General features: G+C 42.5%; 1 protein-coding gene across 2 annotated transcripts in view; it reads right to left on the bottom strand.

The window, feature by feature from the left end:
* The window catches only part of LOC133269145 (leucine-rich repeat-containing protein 4C), a 572,086-nt gene that overhangs the window by 461,407 nt on the left and 86,204 nt on the right, over positions 1 to 24,475 (bottom strand). The window lies entirely within an intron of this gene.

Raw genomic sequence — 24,475 nt, 5'->3', positions numbered from 1 at the left:
ATTCAGGCTTATGCAAACATTGTATTTGAACAGTTCACTCCAAAGTAAACCACACCAAAGACAAGGTGAGTGGCATAAAGTTTATCCTTTAGTAAAGCAAACAAGACCTTCCATTTTCATTGCCTACTATTAATTAGATTTTAGTAGCAAATATATTACAGTGATTGCTTTTCAAATGCAGAGGACCTGCAATGATTATGGAACCCTGAAGAACAGAGTTGAAAGAAAAAGGAAATCTTCTCTCTTAGAAGATTTACAGAGCGTTTTTTTCCAAACTGAAATGTAGTTTAGAGCACAGGCCTAAAAGCAGTTCCATTGCTGAGCTGAGTATATCAACCTGTAATGGCTGGTAAAGCTTGAGGGATCATGGGATCACAGAAACACAGAACAGTTTGGACTGGAGAGGACCTTAAGATCACCTAGTTCCAACCCCCCTGCTACAGGCAGGGACACCTCACACTAGGCCATGTTGCCCAAGGCTCTGTCCAACCCAGCCTTGAGCACTGACAGGGATGAAGCATTTACCACTTCTCTGGACAACCTGTTCCAGTGCCTCACCACCCTCACAGGGAAGAACTTCTTCCTTATATATAACCCGAACTTCCCCTTTTTAAGTTTAAGCTCATTCACCCTTGGCCTGTTGCTACAGTCCCTGATGAAGAGTCCCTCTGTGGCATCCCTGTAGCCCCCTTCAGATACTGGAAGGCTGCTGTGAGGTCTCCATGCAGCTTCTCTTCTCCAGGCTGAACAACCCCAGCTTTCTCACCCTGTCTTCATACGGGAGGTATGGACTTGCTCTATCCCGTATCACAGATAATACCAATAAACTAGTGTTACCTAAAAACAGCTTTCCTAACTGAAGATACATGCTGTTAGCAAGAAATTCTGCCTAACTCACTTATTCCCACAGCTGCAGAGCCACCAAATAAAAACTATGAAATAATCTGTATTTTTGTTTATTTTAATAATATTTTATTCTACATAAAAGAGCATGCCTATCCTGGTTTTGGTTGGCATAGAGTTAAGTAGCTGGTGCAATGCTGTGTTTCAGCTTTAGTCTGAGAACAATGCTAATAACACACCAATGTTTTTAGTTGTTGCTACGTAATGCTTACCCCAATCAAGGACTTTTCAGTCTCATGCTCTGCCAGTGAGGAGGAGTGCAAGGAGCTGGAAGGAAGCAGAGACGGGACACCTGACCCAGACTAGCTAAAGGGGTATTCCGTACTGTCCTGGGTTCAGCAGTAGCAGTCATGTTTCTCCTCCTTGGTAGCTGGTGCAGTGCAGTGTTTTGACTTTCGGCTCGGGAACAGAGCTGATAGAGATGTTTTGGTTTGGCCAAGGACTTTGTGAGCCTCATGTTCTGCCAGGGAGGAGGGGAAGCCGGGAGGAAGCAGAGACAGGACACCTGACCCAAACTGACCAAAGAGCTATTCCATACCACAGCACGTCATGCCCAGGATGTAACTGGGAGTTAGCCGGAAGGGCTGGGAGACTGCAGGGTTGGAGGAGGTATCGGTTGGCGCTTGGTCGGGCTGGGGGGGGCAAGTTATCGGTCGGCTAGTGGTGAGGTGTTGTATTCTCTTCCCTTGTTATTTCCTTTATCATTATTATCATTGGTGGAAGCAGTAGTGATTTGTGTTATACCTTAGTTACTAAACTGTTCTTATCTCAACCCGTGGGAGTTGCATTCTTTTCGATTCTCCTCTCCGTCCCTCCGAGAGCAGGGGGAGGGAAAGAAGGGGGGGAAGTGAGCGAACGAATTACCTGACTGGGTTTAAACCACGACACGTACCACAGCATGTCATGCCTAGTATATAAACTGAGGGGAATCACCCAGAAGAACAGATCACTACTCAGGTCAGGCTGAGCACCAGTCAGTGGGTGGTGAGCAATTGTATCATGCATCATTTGGGTTCCTTGTTTTTTATTATTTTTTTCTATGTGTATTAAATATTTATAATTTTACTTTATTTCAATTACTAAACTGCTCTTATCTTAGTCCACAGGTTTTACTTTTCTCCAGTTCTTCTTGCCATCCCACTGGGCTGTGTGGTATTTAAGTTACCGGCTGGGTTTAAACCACAACAGTCCTTTTCGGCACCCAAACCTGTTATAATCATTCATTCTATTAGTTTAATAGTCACTGGTCACAATGTTGCTGTATTTCCACTCAGTTCTTGCACTTATTCTTAAAGTTGCACTATGTAATACATGTAATACCTTACTTCCAGTCTGTGTTCCCTGTTATGCAGGGAACCTATAGGTTCCTATGGGAACAGGGCTAAAGTTATCATGTTGTTGTACTTTGTAACACTGGCTTATGATATGATAGGATCACTTGTCATGAAACTTTTATGTGTATTCAGCATTGCTGTCATCTCTGTACAAGGGGGTTGGAACTGGATGAGCTTTAAGGTCCCTTCAAACCCAAACCAGTCTGTGATTCTATGATGCCATGTACAAGCACATTATAACTTCACAATATTATAAATGAAAATACCAAATTAAAAGAATGAGAAACTTCTCTGCTTCTTTAATTACCAGTAATATATTTTCACTACCATTTAGACAAGTCATGAAGAGCATGGATTAGGGTCTTGCTGGGCTAAACACTGTGCAACAAGCACGAAGCCTCTAAGTAAAGCATTTAGTATCATTATACACCGAGACAACCAGTCTTGGTCTGGATACAGACTAAGAGGCAAAATAGGAAATAAATAAAAAATCTTTGAAAGTGGATTTTAAATTTTTGGTATCTCAGCACATCACTGGCCTGAAATAACAGAATTTAAATGCATAGAACAGAAACCCCAGAAAAGCTATTGTGTGAGCTTGCAGCATATGCATTGACCTACATACATATGCACCACCTGCATTGACCTACATACACTTATTTTTTTTGTGGAAAAACTCCCAATATAATCTGCTTCATGTTTGTAAATGGAGAATTTAGGTGAGAGGCTAAGACTAGGCATTTATTTAACAGATAATACTAATATAAAATCATATTTTGTGCAATGGAGGGCACAAATCTACTAACGTAGTTTGTGAGTTTGTGAGGTCAAACATCACACTGATGGACAGGTACTGCATAATGTGCTATCCTCCAAGTGAGCTAGAAGATACCCTTTTCCCCTGTCAACTCAAATGTGCCAGAATAAGGTTTTTCTTTATGATACCTGAGAAAGTTTGTGCAGATGATGATGATGTCTATATATACATCCAAATAATACTTCCATTTCCAGCACAGAAACTTCTAGTGTATGGAGGACTAGCCTTAATGAAGTGCAGAACAGTGAGAAATTTTCACAGTACCTGAGTTACTTCAGCTATGTATAAGCTTGGGACAGAACAACAGGTATAATAGTTTCAATAGATAAAATCTATCTCATCAGCTGTTAAGCATATAGTATATGGTGCAAAGAAAGCTTTTTTCCTGTTGTAAAAACCTGCCTGTCAGAAGTTCATTGCTGCTTGACAATTAAAACCCATGATCACAATGCTTAGCATTATGTGTTGAGTTTTTGTTTCTGGGGAGGTTGGTTGGTTGGTGGGTGGGTTTTATTTTTATTTTTAATTTTTTTGTGAGAAGGAAGAGGAGTTAGGCATTACCAATGCTGGATCAATGGGAAAAACGAAAACACCTGGAACCACAGAGGGGTTGAGGTTGGAAGTCACATCTGAAGGTCATCTAAATTCAACCCCCCCTGCTCAAACAGTGGCAAATAGAGCAGGTTGTCCCAAGCCACACCCAAGTGGTTTCTAGTATCTCCAAGGAGATTCTATAGACTCACTGGGCAATGTGTTGAGGAATCAATCACCTCACGGTTAGAAGATTTTTCTTATGGAAAATGAGAAATTCCAGCATTTCAAATTTGTGCCTACTTCCTCTTGCCCTTCCATTGGGCACCACATACAAGAGTCTGAATCAGCTTCTTCCCATCAAGTATTTACATACATTGGTAAGATCCCCCTGTTAAGGAACTGTTAAGAAATGTAACAACTTCTGTAAGTGAATGCAGGAGGCTTAATAAAGAAAATAACTGCCCTCATACTGATTTCATATTCACAATCCAATGATGATTTTCATATTATGAAACTAATAGCAATAAAGTCAATTATTTGACATTGCGTTCAGTGCTTATGAAATGGAACTTTTCTTCTGAGGGTTGTTCTGTATAAAAAGCTGCATTTGGGCTAGGGTTTTGTTATTTGGGTTGGGTTTGCCTTTTTTTTATTTGGGTCGTTTGAGCTTTATACAAAGAAATATTAGAGAAGGACTAAAAGTAGTGTATGCTTTTTCCCCCTGTTACCAAACACACCCACAGGAAGCAATTTAAATATGTTTTCCTAAGCAGGTCCGTGTGACTTGAGGATCTCTGTGATAGGGCTCTATCATCTGAAATGAAAGCAGAAACATTCAGCCACTGTTGCTTGAGGTCACGTGGCACTATCACTTCTTACCCAGCGACATGCACATGTACGATTCTGGCCTCTTGTGAATGTTCCTGATACACTGATCAGGCAGATGGCAATTAAAGCCTGCAAAATTAGCCTTTTTAGATGTAAAAACACTTAAAGGACATGCCGTTCCTTCATTCAGCACCTTTGATAATCACTCATGCTTCAAGAGATGACCCCAGCATGACACCTAGTGGCAGCAGCATCTTTAAACCCATCAGTGCCATTGCAGAAGGCTGCTGTTTCCGAGATACAAACTTATTTTTAAGTTTGTTCTACGTTTACCTGCAAAATCTTGGATGCACTAAATTAGTAAAAGACTAAATATACCCAAAATCAGGCAATTACTTAGTTTTCTCAACTTGTAGCCAGAACTAACTGAGACGTAACAAGAGCCTTTCTAAAATACTAGTATCTGGTGACAATCATATATCCAGTTGCTATTCATATCTTTGTAACTTTTTCTTCATTCCTTTTCTGATCACACTCTCAGGAACATGAATTGCTCAAGTAAATGATCTTAATGAGGCTGTACTACACTCTTAGTATTGAGGTTTGAGAGTACATAAGACTTTTTAAATACTGCTTGCTTCCAACCTTGAAAGAAGATCTATGGAAATATTTAGACAACTAATCCCATGCATTAATTATCTCACTAATTCAGGATATCCTGATATGCAGCCTGAAATACAGCACACTAATTATTATTTTTATATGTAAACTATAATTTATATAGATGGGGTTTATATGTGTTACCTCTAGTCTAACAGCTGTCAGAGATGTTATTAATAATGGCCAGATTATACACACACACTTTCTCTCAAGACTGTAACCTTTTAAAGAATATCGATAGTATTGCCTTTTATGGCTTAATAACTGTTTTGTTTCCTAACTGGTATTTTGATATTCATTTTTAATCCTCTCATAGAAAAACAATTTATAGAATTAATATAGTGCTCATCTCCAAAATTAATATAGATTCATTATATCTACAAATGATTAGAAGGAAAAGAGATTCCTTACCCTGAAATTGCAGACATTATAGTTTGACATGCAGAAATTATTGTGTTGTCTGTTGTGTTGTGTTTAAAAGGCAAGGTGTTGGTAGCAGGGGAGCTACAGGTGTGGCTTCTGTGAGAAGTTTCTAGAAGCTTCCCCCATGTCCAACTGAGCCAATGCCAGCTGGCTCCAATACAGGCCCATCACTGGCCAAGGCCAAGCCCATCAGTGGTAGCACATTTGGATAACTTATTTTAAAAGGGGAGGGAAAACCCATGAGCAGCAGAAACTGCAACCACAGAGACTGAGAATCTGAGAGAGAAATAGCCCTTCAGACCCAAAGGTCAGTGCGGAAGGAAGGAATTGCTCCAGGTGCCAAAGCAGAGGTTCCCCTGCAGCCCATGGTGAGGATCATGGTGAGGATCATGGTGAGGATCATGGTGAGGATCATGGTGAGGATCATGGTGAGGATCATGGTGAGGATCATGGTGAGGATCATGGTGAGGATCATGGTGAGGGTCATGGTGAGGATCATGGTGAGGGTCATGGTGAGGATCATGGTGAGGATCATGGTGAGGTAGGATGTGCCCCTGCAGCCCGTGGAGGTCTATGGTGGAGCAGATACCCACCTGCAGCCCATGGAGACACCATGGATCTCCCATGAGACCACACACCAGATCAGGGTGTGTCCAAAGAAAGCTGTGACTCTGTGGGAAGCCCACACTGGAGTAAGCTCCTGGCAGGACCTGTGGCACCCTGGAGAGTGGAACCCAGACTGGAGTAGGTTTGTTGGCAGGACTGGTGACCCTGTGGGGGACCAATGCTGCAGTAGTCTGCTCTGGAAGGATGCACCCTGTGAAAGAGACTCATGCTGTAGCAGCTTGCTCCTGACAGATGCACCCCACGGAAGTGATACATGCTGGAACAGAGGAAGAGTGTGAGGTGTACTCCCATAAGGAGGAAGGAGCAGTAGAGGCAACATGAAATGGACTACAACCCCCATTCCCTGTCCCCCTGCACTGGCAGGGAAAGGAGGAAGTGGAGGGAATGGGAAGTGAAGCTGAGCCCAGAAAGAAGAAAGGAGTGGGATGAAGCTGTTTTAAGATTTGGTTTTATTTCTCATTATCCTAAACTGATTTGGTTGGTAATAAAGTACATGGATTTCCTTGGGCTGAGTCTGTTTTGCCCATGACAGTAACTGGTGAGTGATCTCTCCCTGCCCTTATCTCGACCCATAAGCCTTTCATTGTATTTTCTCTCACTTGTTCACTTGAGGAGGGCAGCGATAGAGCTCCTCTGGTGGGATTTGCATCAGGTTAGGGTCAACCTATCACATGTGCAATAGAAGTAATATTACTCCTATCACACATATGGACAAGCAGAAGGCTATTGCAAACATATCGTTTCTGTTTCCTTCAAATAAAATAAAGTAAATCTAAAAGAAATCAGCAACAACAAAAATTACAGCAGTACTAAAGCAAGATTCATTAATTGTGTTAACTTTCCAGGTGAGGAAAAGATCTCATAATATCACACTGTGAAAAAGACCAGGCCTTCATATAAAAAACAATTTCAAAGTGCACATTTTCAAATTTGGGGAAAAAATACATTCTTGGATTTCAGTTCTGTCCTTGAGGCTCAAGGCTCCTTATTAGTGTATGCAAATATGCTTACAAAGTAGAAAGAGAAAAATAAACTACAAGTATTCCTTAAAAGACAGCAGTTTGCCATTTTCTTTCTTAGCCTACACCAGCCTCCCTAAACATTAAATCCACAAAATAAGCCAAGTGAAGTGTTTCTTTTATTTTGAGGTGGGTATTTTTTTTTGTTTGCTTAGAACACCAGAATTGCAAATCCCTTTAAAATATCTGCTAAGCTTTAGGATTGTGTGCAGACAGCCTTATTCATCCAATTTGTGACTCTCCTGTGCAGTAGTAAGAAGTTCAGATGAACCCTATGCCTCCTCGGTCAGGTTGTGTTATAGAAGGATGGAATGGTTTGGGTTGGAAAGGACCTTAAACCTCATCCAGTTCCAACCTCCTGCATAGGCAAGGACACATTTCGCTAGACCAGGTTGTTCCAAGCCCTGTCCAACCTGGCCTTGAACACTGCCAGGGATTCTGGAGTTAATGTTGCTTCTTTGCTTAAGAAGAGAAGGAGAGAAGCCCTTTTCAGGGCACCTCCTTCAAGGACTCCCAGCTGTCTACAATCCTTAAGAAAGACTTAAAGCAGGAGCACAGTCAATTTGCTCATGGTCTAACAATGTACAAAACATTCAATGTTACAGAGCCTTTTCAGTACTACAATTCATAAAAGAAACCCCTCAGTAGCTGTGTCGTGGTTTAAACCCAGTCAGGTAACTTGTTCACTCACTCCCAGTGAGTGGTGCCGAGCTGACAACAATCGAGGTCCGTCCCCCCTCCCACCGGGGCTCTCCCCTTCCCCGCTCCCGGAGGAACGGGGAGGAGGATCGAAAGAGTGCAACTCCTACGGGTCGAGACAAGAACAGTCCAGCAGCCAATGTACTACACAAATCACCACTGCTACTATCAACTACAACAATGATAAGAGAAAATAACAAGGGAAGAGAATACGACACCACCGGCCAAGAAAATGAGTTCCACCCGGAAGCCCGTGTCCTTCCGGGTAACTCCCAGTTACCCCTCACCCCGGCCATGACGTGCTGTGGTATGGAATACCTCGCCGGCTAGCCCGGGTCAGGCGCCCCATCTCTGCTTCCTCACAGCTTCCTCTCCTCCCTGGCAGAGCATGAGCCTCACAAAGTCCTTGGTCAGGGTAAACATCACTTAGCAACAACTGAAAACATCGACTTCACCAACACTGTTCTCAGGCTGGAAGTCAAAACACAGCACCGCACCAGCTACCACAAAGGAAAAAACATGACTGCTACTGCTGAACCCAGGACATTATCCACCCCTTATTCCATACCACTCACGTCGTGCTCAGATCCCACATTTTCAATACACCATCGCTCTCCCACATATATATATCCACATACATACAGACCAAGAGGAAAAGATCATTTTCTTAGTGCATGGACCAATCCCTATAATGCTGCCGAGTCCATTCGGTCCATGATGTTCCAAGTTCATTCTCTGTTGGGATGATGGCTGGAGGGAAGTCAGGGCCAGTCGCTGGTGACCTGGAGACATCTAGTTGATGGGCTATAAAAGCATTAAACAGCAGACAACAGCATACAATTGAGTTCACTGGCTGTTTTCCCCTAAAATCAAATCCCCTTGAGGTATACATCGGACTTCCCCATCTTCCCGCATTACCCACCAAGTATATCCAGGTCCCTGAGTAAAAGCAATCCCACGAGTGGGTTTACCTTTACCTGAAGCAGGAATAACCCAGACTGTCTTCCCCAGCAAAGTCTTCATATGCACCACGGGAACTTTGTCCCCCTCTACAATATGTAAAAGTTCTGACTGGGCTGCGCCAGCCCTGTTGGCAGATCCTCTGATGTTGACCAACCAGGTGGCCTTTGGTAAGTGTGTATCCCAATGCTTGAAAGTTCCCCCACCCATTGCTCTCAGTGTAGTTTTTAACAGCCCATTCTACCGTTCGATTTTCCCAGAGGCTGGTCCATGGTAGGGGATGTGATATACCCATTCAATGCCATGCTCTTTGGCCCAAATATCTATAAGGTTATTCCGGAAATGAGTCCCATTGTCTGACTCAGTTCTCTCTGGGGTGCCATGTCACCACAAAATCTGTTTCTCAAGGCCCAGGATAGTGTTCCGGGCAGTGGCATGGGGCACAGCGTATGTTTCCAGCCACCCGGTGGTTGCTTCCACCATGGTAAGCACATGGCGCTTGCCTTGGCGGGTTGGTGGCAGTGAGATATAGTCAATCTGCCAGGCCTCCCCATATTTATACTTCAACCATCGTCCTCCATACCAAAGAGGCTTTAACCGCTTGGCTTGTTTAATTGCAGCACATGTTTCACACTCATGAATAACCTAGGCAATAGTGTCCATTGTTAAGTCCACCCCTCGATCACGGGCCCATCTATATGTTGCATCTCTGCCCTGATGACCTGAAGTGTCATGGGCCCACCAGGCCAAAAATAATTCACCTTTATGTTGCCAATCTAAGTCCATCTGAGCCACTTCAATCTTAGCAGCTTTATCCACTTGTTGGTTGTTCTGGTGTTCCTCAGTGGCCCGACTCTTGGGTACATGGGCATCTACATGACGTACCTTCACCACCAGGTTCTGCACCCGGGCAGCAATATCTTTCCACAGTGCAGCAGCCCAGATGGGTTTACCTCTGCGTTGCCAGTTGCTCTGCTTCCATTGCTTCAACCACCCCCACAGGGCATTTGCCACCATCCATGAGTCAGTATAGACGTAAAGTATTGGCCACTTTTCTCGTTCAGCAATGTCCAGGGCCAGCTGGATGGCTTTCACCTCGGCAAAGTGACTTGATTCACCCTCTCCGTCAGCAGTTTCTGCAACTTGTCGTCCAGGACTCCATACAGCTGCCTTCCATCTCCGATGCTTTCCCACAATACGGCAGGACCCATCAGTAAACAAGGCATACTGCTTTTCACTTTCTGACAGTTTATAATATGGTGGGGCCTCTTCAGCACGCACCACCTCCTCCTCTGGAGACATTCCGAAATCTTTGCCCTCTGGCCAGTCCATGATGACTTCTAGAATGCCTGGACAACTGAGATTTCCTATTCGAGTTTGTTGTGTAATTAGTGCAGCCCATTTACTCCATGTAGCATCAGTTGCATGATGTGTAGAGGAGACCCTGCCTTTGAACATCCAGCCCAGCACGGGCAACCGGGGTGCCAGGAGGAGCTGTGCTTCAGTGCCAATCACTTCCGAAGCAGCTCGAACCCCTTCATAGGCTGCCAGTATCTCTTTCTCAGTGGGAGTATACCTGGCCTCAGATCCTTTATATCCCCGACTCCAAAAGCTGAGGGGTCGACCTCGAGTCTCCCCTGGAGCTTTCTGCCAGAGGCTCCAGGTAGGACCGTTCTCCCCAGCTGCAGTGTACAGTACATTTTTTACATCTGGCCCAGTCCGGACTGGTCCAAGGGCTACTGCATGAACTATCTCGCGTTTAATTTGCTCAAAGGCTTGTTGCTGCTTAGGGACCCATTTAAAATCATCCTTCTTCTGGGTCACATGATAGAGAGGGCTTACAATCGAACTGTAATTTGGGATGTGCATTCTCCAGAACCCCACAGCACCCAAGAACGCTTGCGTTTCTTTCTTATTAGTTGGTGGAGACATTGCTGTTATCTTGTTGATCACATTTGTGGGAATCTGTCTATGTCCATCTTGCCATTTTATTCCCAAAAACTGAATCTCCTGTGCAGGTCCCTTGAACTTACTCCGTTTTATGGCAAAACCGGCTTTCAGCAGGATTTGGATTATTTTCCTCCCTTTCTCAAAGACTTCTTCCGCTGTATCGCCCCACACAATAATGTCATCAATGTATTGCAGGTGTTCTGGAGCTTGCCCCTGTTCCAGTGCAGTCTGGATCAGTCCGTGGCAAATGGTAGGGCTGTGTTTCCACCCCTGGGGCAGTCGGTTCCAAGTGAACTGGACACCCCTCCAAGTAAAAGCAAACTGTGGCCTGCACTCTGCTGCCAAAGGAATTGAGAAAAAAGCATTGGCAATATCAATCGTGGCATACCACTTGGCTGCCTTTGACTCTAGTTCATACTGAAGTTCTAGCATGTCCGGTACGGCAGCACTCAATGGTGGTGTGACTTCATTCAGGCCATGATAGTCTACTGTTAGTCTCCATTCTCCATTAGACTTTCGCACTGGCCATATGGGGCTATTAAAGGGTGAGCGGATCCTGCTGATCACCCCCTGACTCTCCAGTCTACGGATCAGCTGATAGATGGGAATCAGGGAGTCTCGGTTGGTGCGATATTGCCACCGGTGCACTGTTGTGGTCGCAATTGGCACTTGTTGCTCTTCAACTTTCAGCAACCCCACAGCAGAAGGATCTTCTGAGAGACCAGGCAAGGTGGACAGCTGCTCAATTTCCTCAGTCTCCAAAGCAGCAATACCAAAAGCCCACCGGTACCCTTTTGGGTCTTTGAAGTACCCTCTTTTGAGGTAGTCTATGCCGAGGATGCATGGAGCCTCTGGACCAGTCACAATAGGGTGCTTTTGCCACTCCCTCCCAGTCAGGCTGATTTCAGCCTCCAGCACAGTCAACTCTTGGGATCCTCCTGTTACTCCAGAAATATAGATGGGTTCCACCCCTTGACAGCTTGATGGCATCAGGGTACACTGTGCACCGGTATCTACTAGAGCCTTATACTTCTGTGGGACTGATGTGCCAGGCCATCTGATCCACACAGTCCAGTAAATCTGATTGTCCCCTACCTCCACCTGGCTGGAGGCAGGGCCCCTCTAATGGTCGTCACAGCGTTGGACACTTAAGTCGTGGTGAAAGGGATTATTCTTCGTTATCACAGGAGCTGGAGTAAAATCAGCTCTTCCATTCCATCTGGGAAACTGCTCACCAGAGACTGAAGCTGTAGCTCTCATGGGCTGATCAGTCCTGGCCCTTGCTCCCCTCTTCAGTTCACTCACCCGTTCCTCCAAAGCTGAAGTAGGTTTTCCATCCCTCTTTGTCATGTCTTCTCCGTGATCCAGCAGGTAAAACCATAGGGTACCCCGTGGGGTATACCTCCTGCATCTCCTCTCTTGAACAATAGGACGCCTTTTGTTAATAGCTGAGACGTGTGTTGGTACACGGGAGGACCTGGATAAATCAGATAGATCGTCCCTCAATTGTTTGAGGTCCTGGGACAGTTTTTTCACAGCTGAGATGATGGAAGGGGTGAGGTTGTCTTCGAACTCTCGGAGTTTATGAACCATTTCATCCACTGTTAGTGGTACTATGTCATTCCAGGTTACTGTTGCCAATGAAAGGGCATATGATGACGGTGCATTCTGTGTAAGTTTTCGCCACATGGGTCGTGTACATTCAACTTCATCTGGATCTATAGGTGTATCCCCATTATTCGGCTTGATGTGATAGAGCATCTCTACGATGGCCAATTCCCTCAGAGACTGGATGCCTTTGTCTATAGTAGTCCACTTGGCCAAACGACTCGTAACATCGTCCTTGTATGGAAACCTTTCTTTCACAGCTGCCAAGAGCCACCTCCAAAGGCTGAGGGACTTTTTCTCTCTTGCAATTGCTTTGCCAATTCCCCCTTCTCTAGCAAGTGATCCCAGCTGCTTGGCTTCTGTACCTTCTAGTTCGTGACCATCAGTCCCATTGTCCCAGCATCGGAGAAACCAGGTGATGATGTGCTCCCCTGCTTGACGGGTAAAATCTTTTTGCATATTCCACAGCTCGGTTGAGGTCCGAGGTCGAGAAGTTACCTCTTCTTCTTCTTCTTCTTCGTCATGTGATGATGACTCCTGATCAGATTCTGGACCGGGTGGTGAATTCATTGATTCTTCATCTCGCTTCACCCTTTTTGCCTCCTTTTTGCTTGTTCTCTTGCATACAGGGGCAACCGATATTGGTACGAAGTGGTCATCTGGTTTGGCTGCAGTGACTATCACTGTGGTTTGAGTAGCAACTGTACTTGTTGCTGGGGGTGGTGTAGCTGCTGTGCTTGGAGCTGGGGTAACCGTGCTGTCTGTTGCAGTTGAAGTTTGAGCAGCTGCTGTACTTGCCACTGGGGTAGCTGCTCTGTTCATTGAGGCCAAAGTTTGAGTAGCGACTGTACTTGTCGCTGGGGTTGGTGCAGCTGCTGTGCTTGGAGCTGGGGTAACCGCGCTGTCTGTTGCAGTTGAAGTTTGAGCAGCTGCTGTACTTGCTGCTGGGGTAGCTGCGCAGTTCATTGCAGCCAAAGTTTGAGTAGCGACTGTTGCTTTGCCCTCAGATCCGCCGACATTCTTTTCCTTTTGAAGGTGCTGGATAGTGTTGAACAAGGCCCTGTAAGCATAGGCCAAGCCCCAGCACGTTGCCATGATTTGTCCATCTCTGGTATGGCCAGAATGACCACACACCTCATTTAAGTGTTTTACTAATTCTTCTGGGTTTTGCAGTTGTTCGGTAGTGAAATTCCAAAGTACTGGAGGGGCCCACTGACCTAGATACTTGCCCATACTATCCCACACACCCTGCCACTCATGGCTGTCCAGCCTCAGGGAAAATCTCTTGGTCCTCCTACATCGTCATTAGACCCCAGACAAGACCCAAACCTGAATCTGCTTAACTCTTGAAATCAGTAGTGGGCAAAACACACTCTGTATGCGTGTTAGCATGGTGATTCCCATCACGATCAGCAAACAAGTCTCACAGCATTAAAAGGCCATTCAAAAAATTCAAAACTCTCAAATGTAAATGGTCTGGGGGGACGACTGGGAGGGTAAAAGGATGTCTCCTTCACAGGTTGAGCACCTGAGAAGGAGAAAAAAGATGTGTAATTGCTAAGCACCTCCATCATATACCTCCCAAAGTATAAAGGTGGTGACCACACTGGGAACATAAGCCAGATCAGTTTCATGATCAATGATTCTATTGTATTACAAGTCATTACCATAAAGTACAATGGGACAAAAACCTTAGCCCAAGCCCCACACTTGAAAAACACTAATACAGCAAATACCGGATGGACGTAAGATATGATATACTGAAACTGTGAGATCAAGAGGAACAACCTTGAGAGCCAATAAATCAGCATTGTGACGAGTGACTATCAATCCAGTCAGATATGTTCTTATCTCAACCCCTCGGGCCCCACGTTGGGCGCCAAAAAGAACTGTCGTGGTTTAAACCCAGTCAGGTAACTTGTTCACTCACTCCCAGTGAGTGGTGCCGAGCTGACAACAATCGAGGTCCGTCCCCCCTCCCACCGGGGCTCTCCCCTTCCCCGCTCCCGGAGGAACGGGGAGGAGGATCGAAAGAGTGCAACTCCTACAGGTCGAGACAAGAACAGTCCAGCAGCCAATGTACAACACAAATCACCACCGCTACTATCAACTACAACAATGATAAGAGAAAATAACAAGGGAAGAGAATACGATACCACCGGCCAAGAAAACGAGTTCCACCCGGAAGCCCATGTCCTTCCGGGTAACTCCCAGTTACCCCTCACCCCGGCCATGACGTGCTGTGGTATGGAATACCTCCCTGGCTAGCCCGGGTCAGGTGCCCCATCTCTGCTTCCTCACAGCTTCCCCTCCTCCCTGGCAGAGCATGAGCCTCACAAAGTCCTTGGTCAGGGTAAACATCACTTAGCAACAACTGAAAACATCGGCTTCACCAACACTGTTCTCAGGCTGGAAGTCAAAACACAGCACTGCACCAGCTACCACAAAGGAAAAAACATGACTGCTACTGCTGAACCCAGGACAAACTGAAAGAAGCAGTCAGTAAAATTCAAACCTTAAAAAAACAATATAAAAAAAACAACGCAAATTGATGGTAGCAGTAAGTGCAATTCAGATAGATGCCTGGGGAATTAACAAATCCTTTACAACAAGTCTTTAATGCAAGGTTGGCTGTCTTTCTGAAGAAGGATTAGACATGCAAGATATAATCCCTAAGAAATTCTATAAATTGGAATGAAGACGGATATTAAAAAAAGGTTCTTTAATCAAGAGAGAAATGAAATTTTAGAACAGATTTCCAGCAAGAGTACTGAGTGCCCCTGCTTTTTTCTTTTTTCTTTTTTTTTCAATTTGATACATATATTAAAATTATTTTCAAGCAATCTTCTTATATACAAACAAGAACTGATCTTTATGACTCCAGAGGTCCTCTTCTTGTCATATTCCAATGATTTTAAATTTATTCTTCTCCTCCTCTTGAGAAAACACAAAACCATGTAATTACTAGGAAGGAATAATTTTTCTGTTATGGATATTGAAAACATTCCTTGAGGCTCAAACAAGTATCAAAACCCCCAGTGTGAAATACTCTGCAAAAGCAGTATTTGCTTTGATAGTATGCGTACTATCTATGTAAATATTCAACAGGAAATGAGGGAAGAGAGGTACATAAGCCAGGAGTACATAGCAGCAATGAAAATCTTTTGTTTCATGTCAAATACTAAGAATATGAGAACAGCTTCATGTACGCCATGTCCTTTCTCTGAACAATGGCCAAAGACCAATGTATGACCCCTCAAAAAACCACTAACCAAAAAAGAAAATTTGAGTGATTCTTCCCGAATACTCTTTTCCTCCAATAGAGGGAAGGGGAGTTCAGAACAGAACCAAAACTTTTTCATTTTTGATCCAACACTTTAAAACCAAGATCTGCACAGTGCACAGTACAAATACGTGTCCATAGGTAAAGTCTCACAGAGAACATTTTAATTCTGGTAAGACATAAATTCTGAAATGAGAAAATTAATGAAACAATAATCTTCCAGAAATTGACCATTATCACTATTTAAGCCTATTTCTAATTCAGTATTTGAGCTGGTAAATTCTGTAATAAACTCACTCAATTTCCTTAATTGTCTATTTTTAAATTATAATTTTAGCAAACTACTGAGCTGGCAAAGAAATATCTATTCAAATAAACTCCTTTTACTTGAAGCTACTGCCAAGTGGTTTTACCATCTGGACATTTACCTCTTTATCAAATGAGTCACCACCACCAAAATACTTAACTGGTATCACATGAAGTGTTGCCTGAAGAGGAAAATAAATAACAAAAAAAAAGTCTATTTTTCACAAGTTCCTAAGCAAGACATGAGCTGTAAGAAGGCACTGTTCATCTTATTTAAGTGAAGCTTTGAAGTAGATGCACTTACCTTAAGTACAATAGCTTAATGGACTACCTACCACCTTTGAGCTCTCACACAGCAACTATAAAACTCATGTTCTTCAAACAGACAGACTTCTCTCCAACCTACCTGGGCTCATAATATACTTTTTTAAGACTCCATCAGTTTCTCCTACTCCTCATCCAGACATTAGCCAGAACTTACGAGCTTCACAACTCAGCCAGTTAAACACAAGACAACAACCACCATGAGGGTGTTGAGGCACTGACACAGGTTGCCCAGAGAAGCTTTGGCTGCCCCATTCCTAGCAGTGTTCAAGGCCAGGTTGGAAGGGACCTAAAAGCTCACCTTGTTCCAACTCTCTTTGCCATGGGCAAGGACACCTTCCACTAGACCAGGTTGCTTAAAGCACCATCCAACCTTGGCCTTATAGTTGCCCCAAAGACAAAATAGATAGGTGTGCCATTAGTCTGACAAGATAGGGCAACTCTTAGATATGGTCCTAGCTTAGATCTAGCTGAGTGACCATAAACAGGAGGAAGTCTGCTGTCTTTGCTTTCTCCCCTCTGGCTTGGGCAGGGTGGAAGAGGGAGGCAGGTGTTATTGACGAGGGCTTTTTTTTTTTTTTTTGAGGGAAACTTGTTATTTCAATAAAATTTCACTGTAACCACTGTTAGAGCTTCAGTAGGTAGAAAGTGCTGATCTCATTTATAAGTGACTTTTCCAGACCATGGAGAAGGACACTATCACCACAATGACAAAGGAAGATTAAATTGTCACAGCCACAGTAACACCAGCATTTTAACAATGAGATATAGAAATTTTAAAGGCAGCTTTCTGATCCATGTAATATAGAAGTCATTAACAGATAGGATTGCAATAATTAGCTTAATTTATTATCATCTTGAAGGAGATTATTTTTCTGACTTGAAATAACAGATATAACTTAAAACACTCAAAAGGTGAACTGCCCCTCTTTCACTACGGTCCTCACCTCAGAGCAGGAGGTGTCATAAGTTTGTGTAGCATATGCTGTAAAGATATGATAGTGTAAAAACTTCTTTAAAAAGGTTCAGATATTACAAAGTAGAGAATTAGAGTGAGTGTGAATATCATGGAATGGTTTGGGTTGGAAGGGAACTTAAAGCTCATTCAGTTCCAACCCCCTGCCATGGGCAGGGACACCTTCCACTAAACCAGATTGCTCCAAGACCTGTCCAACCTGGCCTTGAACACTGCCAGGGATGGGATGGCCACAGCTTCCCCGGACAACCTGTGAGAGCACCTCACCACCCTCAGAGGGAAGAATTTCTGCCTAAGAGCTCATCTCAGTCTCCCCTCTGTCAGGTTAAAGCCATTCCCCCTTGTCCTGTCCCTACAGGCCCTTGTCCAAAGCCCCTCTCTGGGTTTCTTGTAGCCCCTTTAGGCACTGGAAGTTACTGTAAGATCTCTGCAGAGCCTTCTCTTCTCCAGGCTGAACCAACCCAATTCTCTCACTCTATCCAACTGTCCATGTTGCTGACAAAGATATTAAACAGCCCCCAGTGGGCCCAGTACCAACCCCTGAGGAACACTACACATCACTGATCTCCACTTTGACATACAGCTTTTGACCACTAGTCTTTAAGTGTGACCGTCCAGCCAATTCCTATCCACTGAGTGGTCCATCCATTAAATCCATGCCTCTTCAATTTAGAGACAAAGATGTGATGTGGGATAGCATCAAATGCCTTGCACACTCAAGACAGATGAAGAAGCTTGTATATGAGCTATGTTTGAGTAACTTTAGCTTCTGTGAAGTTTAATCTGAAATTTCAAGATATATTATCCTCTTTGGTTTTATTATCTATTAAAAATAGGTATTATTATACATTTTAAACCCAGAACTGGGGTGACCTCAGAGCTATAAAGAGATTAAAACCTTCATAGTTCATAGACAAGATGCTGAAATCATTGGGGTATTACACCCTTAGAGTCTGAATCAGTCCAGGATCCAAGGCTGCCTGCACTTTCTGACCCTGCCACTTACCAGGTGGGAAGCAAAGCAATACAACTCTTACAGTACATTTTTAATAACAAATTCAACAAAATCCTTACATTTCTATGAAATAGGACTACTAGACTAACTAGTTGCTTAACACACAAGTGGAAAATTCTTAGAATTTAAATTTTAAACTTTATTATTCTTTAATTCCAAATTTAAATTTAGGATTTTTAAATTCAGTAGCCAACCCTATTAAAAAAAGTCAGCATTCATAAAAGATCAACAAGAGTGACAATGAAAATTGGAGAGTAATTCCAAATTCAACTTAATAGGAGCTAAAATCATTTGGACAGGACACCCTCAGAAGAGAAGCAAAAGGACTCATCTAGTTCCTGTCACTGCCTCAGGGACAAAATGCTCTGGGGCTAATTTGCAGCAATCCCCAGAGCAAGGACCCCATGCCCACAAGTGGGGACTTGGCAGCTACAGGGTTTACAAGCAAACCTCAGCCTCACAGCCTGTACAGAAGCTACTTTGAGAGAAGGTGAACTGATTTAACTGGAAAAAAAATTAAATTGAAGACTTAAGAAGAAAAATGTCTTGGAATTGCCAGGTTGGATGGGGCTTTGAGCAACCTGGTCTAGTGGAAGGTGTTGGCAGGGGGTTTGGATCCAGATGATCTTTATGGTCCCTTCCAATCCAAACCATTTTGTGATCTTGTGAATTTTGAAGACACAAAGGGAGTCTTCTATGAAAATATTTAATCATTATGGTTCCTGCACTAGGATAAGGGAAACACACAATGAAAGACTACATATTGAAGGTGTCACACCACCCGGGAGTGTCAGCCAGATCTGGACTTTCAGTTTAATTTTAGGCTTCCTGCACTATGGCCCACCAAGAGCCCATGGTTTCTGTGCTTAAAATCAGTCTGGAAGAACTATTTAACAACAGTGTCTGAAATAACAAGCTCCAGAAAAAAGCTCAGATAATAATTTCATTGAAATGGATTTGATTCACACCACCATTCAGTATTATACTTTTGAATTTATTCTCTTTCTGTTGTCTTTTCTGATAAGTATCTGCATGTCTGGATTCCAGTCAGAACTGTGTGGGTTTTCATACAAGATTCATCACTATAGTAACAAAGCACAAATCATCAAGTCTGAGGGGTTTTCTATTTTCCTATTTTTTTTATATTTTTTCCCATTTAAACTGACAGTGAAGTGGTACACAGAGAGATGGTTAAGATTCTCAAAAAGCTTATACAGAACTCCAGTGACATTCAGATTTATAAACCCTCCAGAACCCATCATAAATCCCTGCATAAATAGAATTACATAGGAAGTTTCTACAATGCTTTAAGCCCATGATTACAATAGGAGTAAATGCTATTCCTAAAAATGTTAGTAATAGGAAGCAAAGGATAGATGAAAGGTTGTACTTGGGGGTTTTCTAGCCTCATGCTCCAGATGAAAATGTGATTTTGAGACATGTCACAAAGTATATCAAAATGACTGATCACTAGTTAAAACATATTATAAAAAGCCTGAGCCCAACAATCTGAATAAAAGCCAAGGATAAATATTGCTTGTCCTTGGAAATAATTTTGAGAAAACATTCTAAACAAAACAACAGACTTTTTCCTTACAGAAATATTCATAAATATGATGGTCCTCAATACATATACAGTATTTAAGAAAAGGTATTAACTAAAGATTGCATTTGGATGTCTCTCTGTGTGTGTATGTACATAAATAAATTTGTAATAAAGGAGCCATGAAAGTCTCAGGCTGCTCTGCAACGATCAAATGAAAGCAGCTGCCTAAGTTTGTCTTAAAATTACAAAGGAAAACCTGTGTTTGCTATTTCTATTATCCCTCAAATTAGCAGTGTTCCTTCATTGGATTCTACTGTTCTTCAAAAAACTATGGACACAGAAACCCAGTCAAATTATTGTGCAATATACAATGTGGTGAATAGATCTCTCACTTCACTTACTTGCTAATCTTCCTAATTGCATACATCACACTGAAGCATACTGCAATCAGACACAGATTTCTGACTGTGGTATGCAACTCCAGAAACATATAACATGGTGCAAGAACTGAATGTCCAAAACTAGCATAGCAAAGAAACTCCCTGAGTCTGAATAATTCATAGCAATTTTAAAATAAAAAAAAAAAAAATAAATGAAATGAGTGTCTGGAGATCACAATTCAGTCAAAAACTGTATTGGCTAACCTCATACATACACAGGTGTAGAGAAATGACATTTGAACAATCATAACAAGATTAATCTTGAACAAAAATGAAACTGAACCTGCTCATATAAAAAAGTCATCAGACATGAAGGTTTAAAATGAAAATGTCAAAATGGGTTAATCCTATTATTAAATTTCCACCCTTTACTAATAAGAATGTTTTCCTCCTGCAGCCTTATCAGCACAGAAAATAAATATAATAGGGGAGGAAGACACGCACATTTATTTGTGCAGCAAGTAAAACCAAAACAATATCACTGCACTAGTAGAGAGAATCAGAAATAGAGATAGAACTGTCCAGGTTCAGTTAACCTCACCTAGTCCTTTACTAAACAACAAAATATTTTAAGAATCTCATGACTATATGCTCATTTAAAATGAAATTACTTTGCCAGATCTGGTTGCTTCAAAGTAGCAGGAATCCACATCCGGAAAGAAATCATATGTGAGACCAGATCCTGCTTATAAGAATATAATCATAACTAGGATGACAAGAACCAGTAACAATCTAACACATGCAGTCTAATGAAGTGGTAGCATGGCAGTAAATCCAAAGAGCTGTCTGCCCACAGCCTACAGGTTTGCATTGAAGGAGTTGCTATAGAAATGTAAGAGACAGTGTCAGTCTCCTACATTCAGGTACTTTTCTCTCAGTTCTCAAGAATTTTTACAAATAGTAGAGAAGTTTTTTTAATCCACAAGCTAGCAACAAAAAACATGATACCAAAATAATACTTCTGGTCAGCTTCATCTTGTGAATTATAAAAAAAAAAACAGGAGAGCAATGAAGGAAAACTGCAGTGTTGATTTATGAAGCATTCAGCCCAGTCTGACTTCCTGTCTGTCACTCATTTACCTTTACACTGAGCTAACTAATTTGCATTTAATGAAAGTTTAACTTGCATTTGGCTAAGGCGTATTTTCTAAAAGTGATATAAATGACATCAAAAAATGAGAAAAATACACCTTCCATGACAGTTTATTCTAGCAGTTAATCAAGTTAAAAAGTACTCATTTCTAATTTAAATTTGGCTGGCCTCAGCTTTCCAGGATAATTATCTCCTTTTATCTCCTTATAAAAGAGTAAGGCGGTTGCTGCCCTTTCCAGCTTGATTAGAAAGCCTTACAGTATTTTGTAACAAGAGGTTTCTAACTAGAGGGTAGTTCAGGATTAGTTTCTCTCCTCCCAGTGAAAATTTCTGACAATCGTCATACTAATTCTCCTAATCAGAAAGATACAGCCGATGAAAACTGAATGAAATGAAAAAAGAACGATGTGAGACTGAAAATACACCAAACACTTAAATAAGAAATACATCTCTAGCTTGTGAAGGTGAAAAATTACTAAGCAAAAGAACTCTTCAAGGAATGAGTAGATGTAGGGGAAACTTATCACCTATAGGTTACATGAGATGATCTCAGTACTAAAAAATGGCCCTGAGGGCAGCATTTGGAAAGGAAAAAAATAAGTAGCATATGAATAAGAAGTTTCATGTCACACAAGGACATAAAGTCAGAATAACTACCCCTTCTCTGGGAAGAAAACTGTGTACTTGTTGAAATGTCTTGCTGAAAAATGCAGAATTAAGAGCCTGCATTCAGTTCCCCAAAGGCAGCAATTGGCTAAGACAACACTAGCTGATTAAAATGGATTTTCTATTTTATGCAAAGGGGAGCTACAGGAAGAGCAGATTGGGGTATAAGGGTAACGGGGCAGAACAGCTATAGATATGGAATAACTGTAAGGCTGAATTGTCACCCCCAAGGACCAACCCATAAGGATGCAGAGTTCTGTCACACTAGAAAAAGTCTGTGTTCTGTCATACGAGTTTACCACTTCATATCTCTGCGATATAAACTGCCAGTATTTGTGGAATTAAAAATAAACAAGAAGTTCAAGAAGTTTTTTGTTTTTTGGTTGTTTTTTTTTTCTGTAGTAGTATCTTGGGAAAACAGACTAGGCTCAGCATCAGGATATATAACAAAAAGAAATTAATGAAAACATTGACTCCATTAGGAGCCTTACTGTTGCTGTAAATAACAGAATTAATGTCAGATTAACACCACTACCACCCCAAAGAGAGCACATAACCAATGATGACAGGTCTAATTTATGTCCACAGTGACAGCTCATACAAGTAAATTCACTGATTCTTGATAACATTTTTCAAACTAGTTTCCGTAGCAACTGCCACCTCATATTCCTGTCCCTAAGGCACAAAATATGTAATAAAATGATAATAATAGCAACAACAACAATGATACTATCAACTTCCACAACATCTATCAGGAGAGTAACTTAGATTCCTTTGGGAAACAAGGTTGACTCTTACAGTGAGGACTCAATCTACTGTGAACACATTATGATGTATTTTTTATTATTTATATTGTTTTGTGGGATTGGAAAACACAAGTAACACAACCTTTGAGAAAATTAAATCAGAGTGAACTGTCCTTTCATTGAAACCATTTGCTGTCATGGTGGTAATGAATTTCAGGAGGAAAAGTAGAGAAACAAATAAAAGAGAAAAAGAAAATATAGCAAGAACAATCAAATAAGCTATAATTTTCACTTGTTGGTAGGTTCTGTCCATTAGGAATTGATTTAGGCAGTCCTCCTGACAGTTTTTGAAAGGACTGGAAAAACCTGTTACCTTTTGAAGTAAGTGATACCCACTATTAAGATCAGTGACATCTATACTTTCTTTGGCAGCAGTGACATAAAAAGGACATGGAACTGTTGGAACAAGTCCAGAGGAGGGCCACGAGGATGATCAGGGAGATGGAAAACCTCTCAAACGAAGACAGGCTGAGAAAGTTGGGGCCTGGAGAAGAGAAGGCTGTGTGGAGACCTGATAGCAGCCATCCAATATCTGAAGGGGGCCTATAAGGATGCTGGGGAGGAACTCTTCATTAGGGACTGTAGTGATAGGACAACGGGTAACGGGTTAAAACTTAAACAGGGGAAGCTTAGATTGGATATAAGGACGAGGTTCTTTACTGTGAGGGTGGTCAGGCACTGGAATGGGTTGCCCAAAGAAGTTGTGAATGCTCCATCCCTGCCGGTGTTCAAAGCCAGGATGGATAGAGCTTTGGGTGACATGGTTTAATGTGAGGTATTGTCCTGGGTTCAGCAGTAGCAGCCATTTTTCACAGTCTTAGTAGCTGCTGCAGTGCTGTGTTTTTGACTTTCAGACTGGGAATATCACTGATAACACCAGTGATTTCAGTTGTTGCTCAGTAATTTTTACTCCGACCAAGGACTTTCTGAGTCTCATGCTCTGCCAGGGAGGAGGGAAAGCTGGGAGGAAGCAGAGAAAGGACATCTGACCAAACTGACCAAAGAGGTATTTCCATAACACAGCACGTCATGCCCAGTATAGAAACTGGGGGCAGTTACCCAGAAGGGCTAGATCACTGCTCGGGTTGGGCTGGGTAGCAGTTGGCGAGTGGTGAACAGTTGTATTCTCTTCCCTTGTTATTTCCCTTATCATTATTATTATTGGTGGTAGCAGCAGCAGTGGTTTGTGTTATACCTTAGTTACTGGACTGTTCTTATCTCAACCTGTGGGAGTTAACATTCTTTCGATTCTCCTCATCATCCCTTTGGGAGCAGGGGGGAGGAAGAAGGAAGGGAGTGAGTGAGCGGCTGAATGCTTCTGGGTTGCCAGCTGGGCTTAAACAACGACAGGTGTCCCTGGCCAAGGCAGGGGGGTTGGAACTTCATGATTTTAAGGTCGGTCCTTTCCAACCCCAACTATTCTATGATGGAGTGCAGTATTTTTCGCCTCTCAGGAAATTCCAGGAGAGTTGTAAAAACAGATTTTTTTTTTTGTTACAACTACTTCAACAGAGCACATGATTTTAACCAGGTAGTACCTCTGGTATAAAGCCTAGCACAAACACCACTGTATGATCATAGAACCACAGACTGGTTTGGGTTGGAAGGGACCTTAAAGATCATTCATTTCCAACCCCCTGCCACAAGCAGGGACAACT

This window comes from Pezoporus flaviventris, unplaced genomic scaffold (assembly GCF_033815535.1).
Source record: "Pezoporus flaviventris isolate CSIRO_AGI_PZ_B2104156 unplaced genomic scaffold, CSIRO_AGI_Pfla_v1 ptg000014l, whole genome shotgun sequence".
Taxonomy (NCBI): Eukaryota; Metazoa; Chordata; class Aves; order Psittaciformes; family Psittacidae; genus Pezoporus; species Pezoporus flaviventris.
Note: the sequence above shows the minus strand (reverse complement) of the source record. Positions and strands in the feature narration are given on the sequence as shown.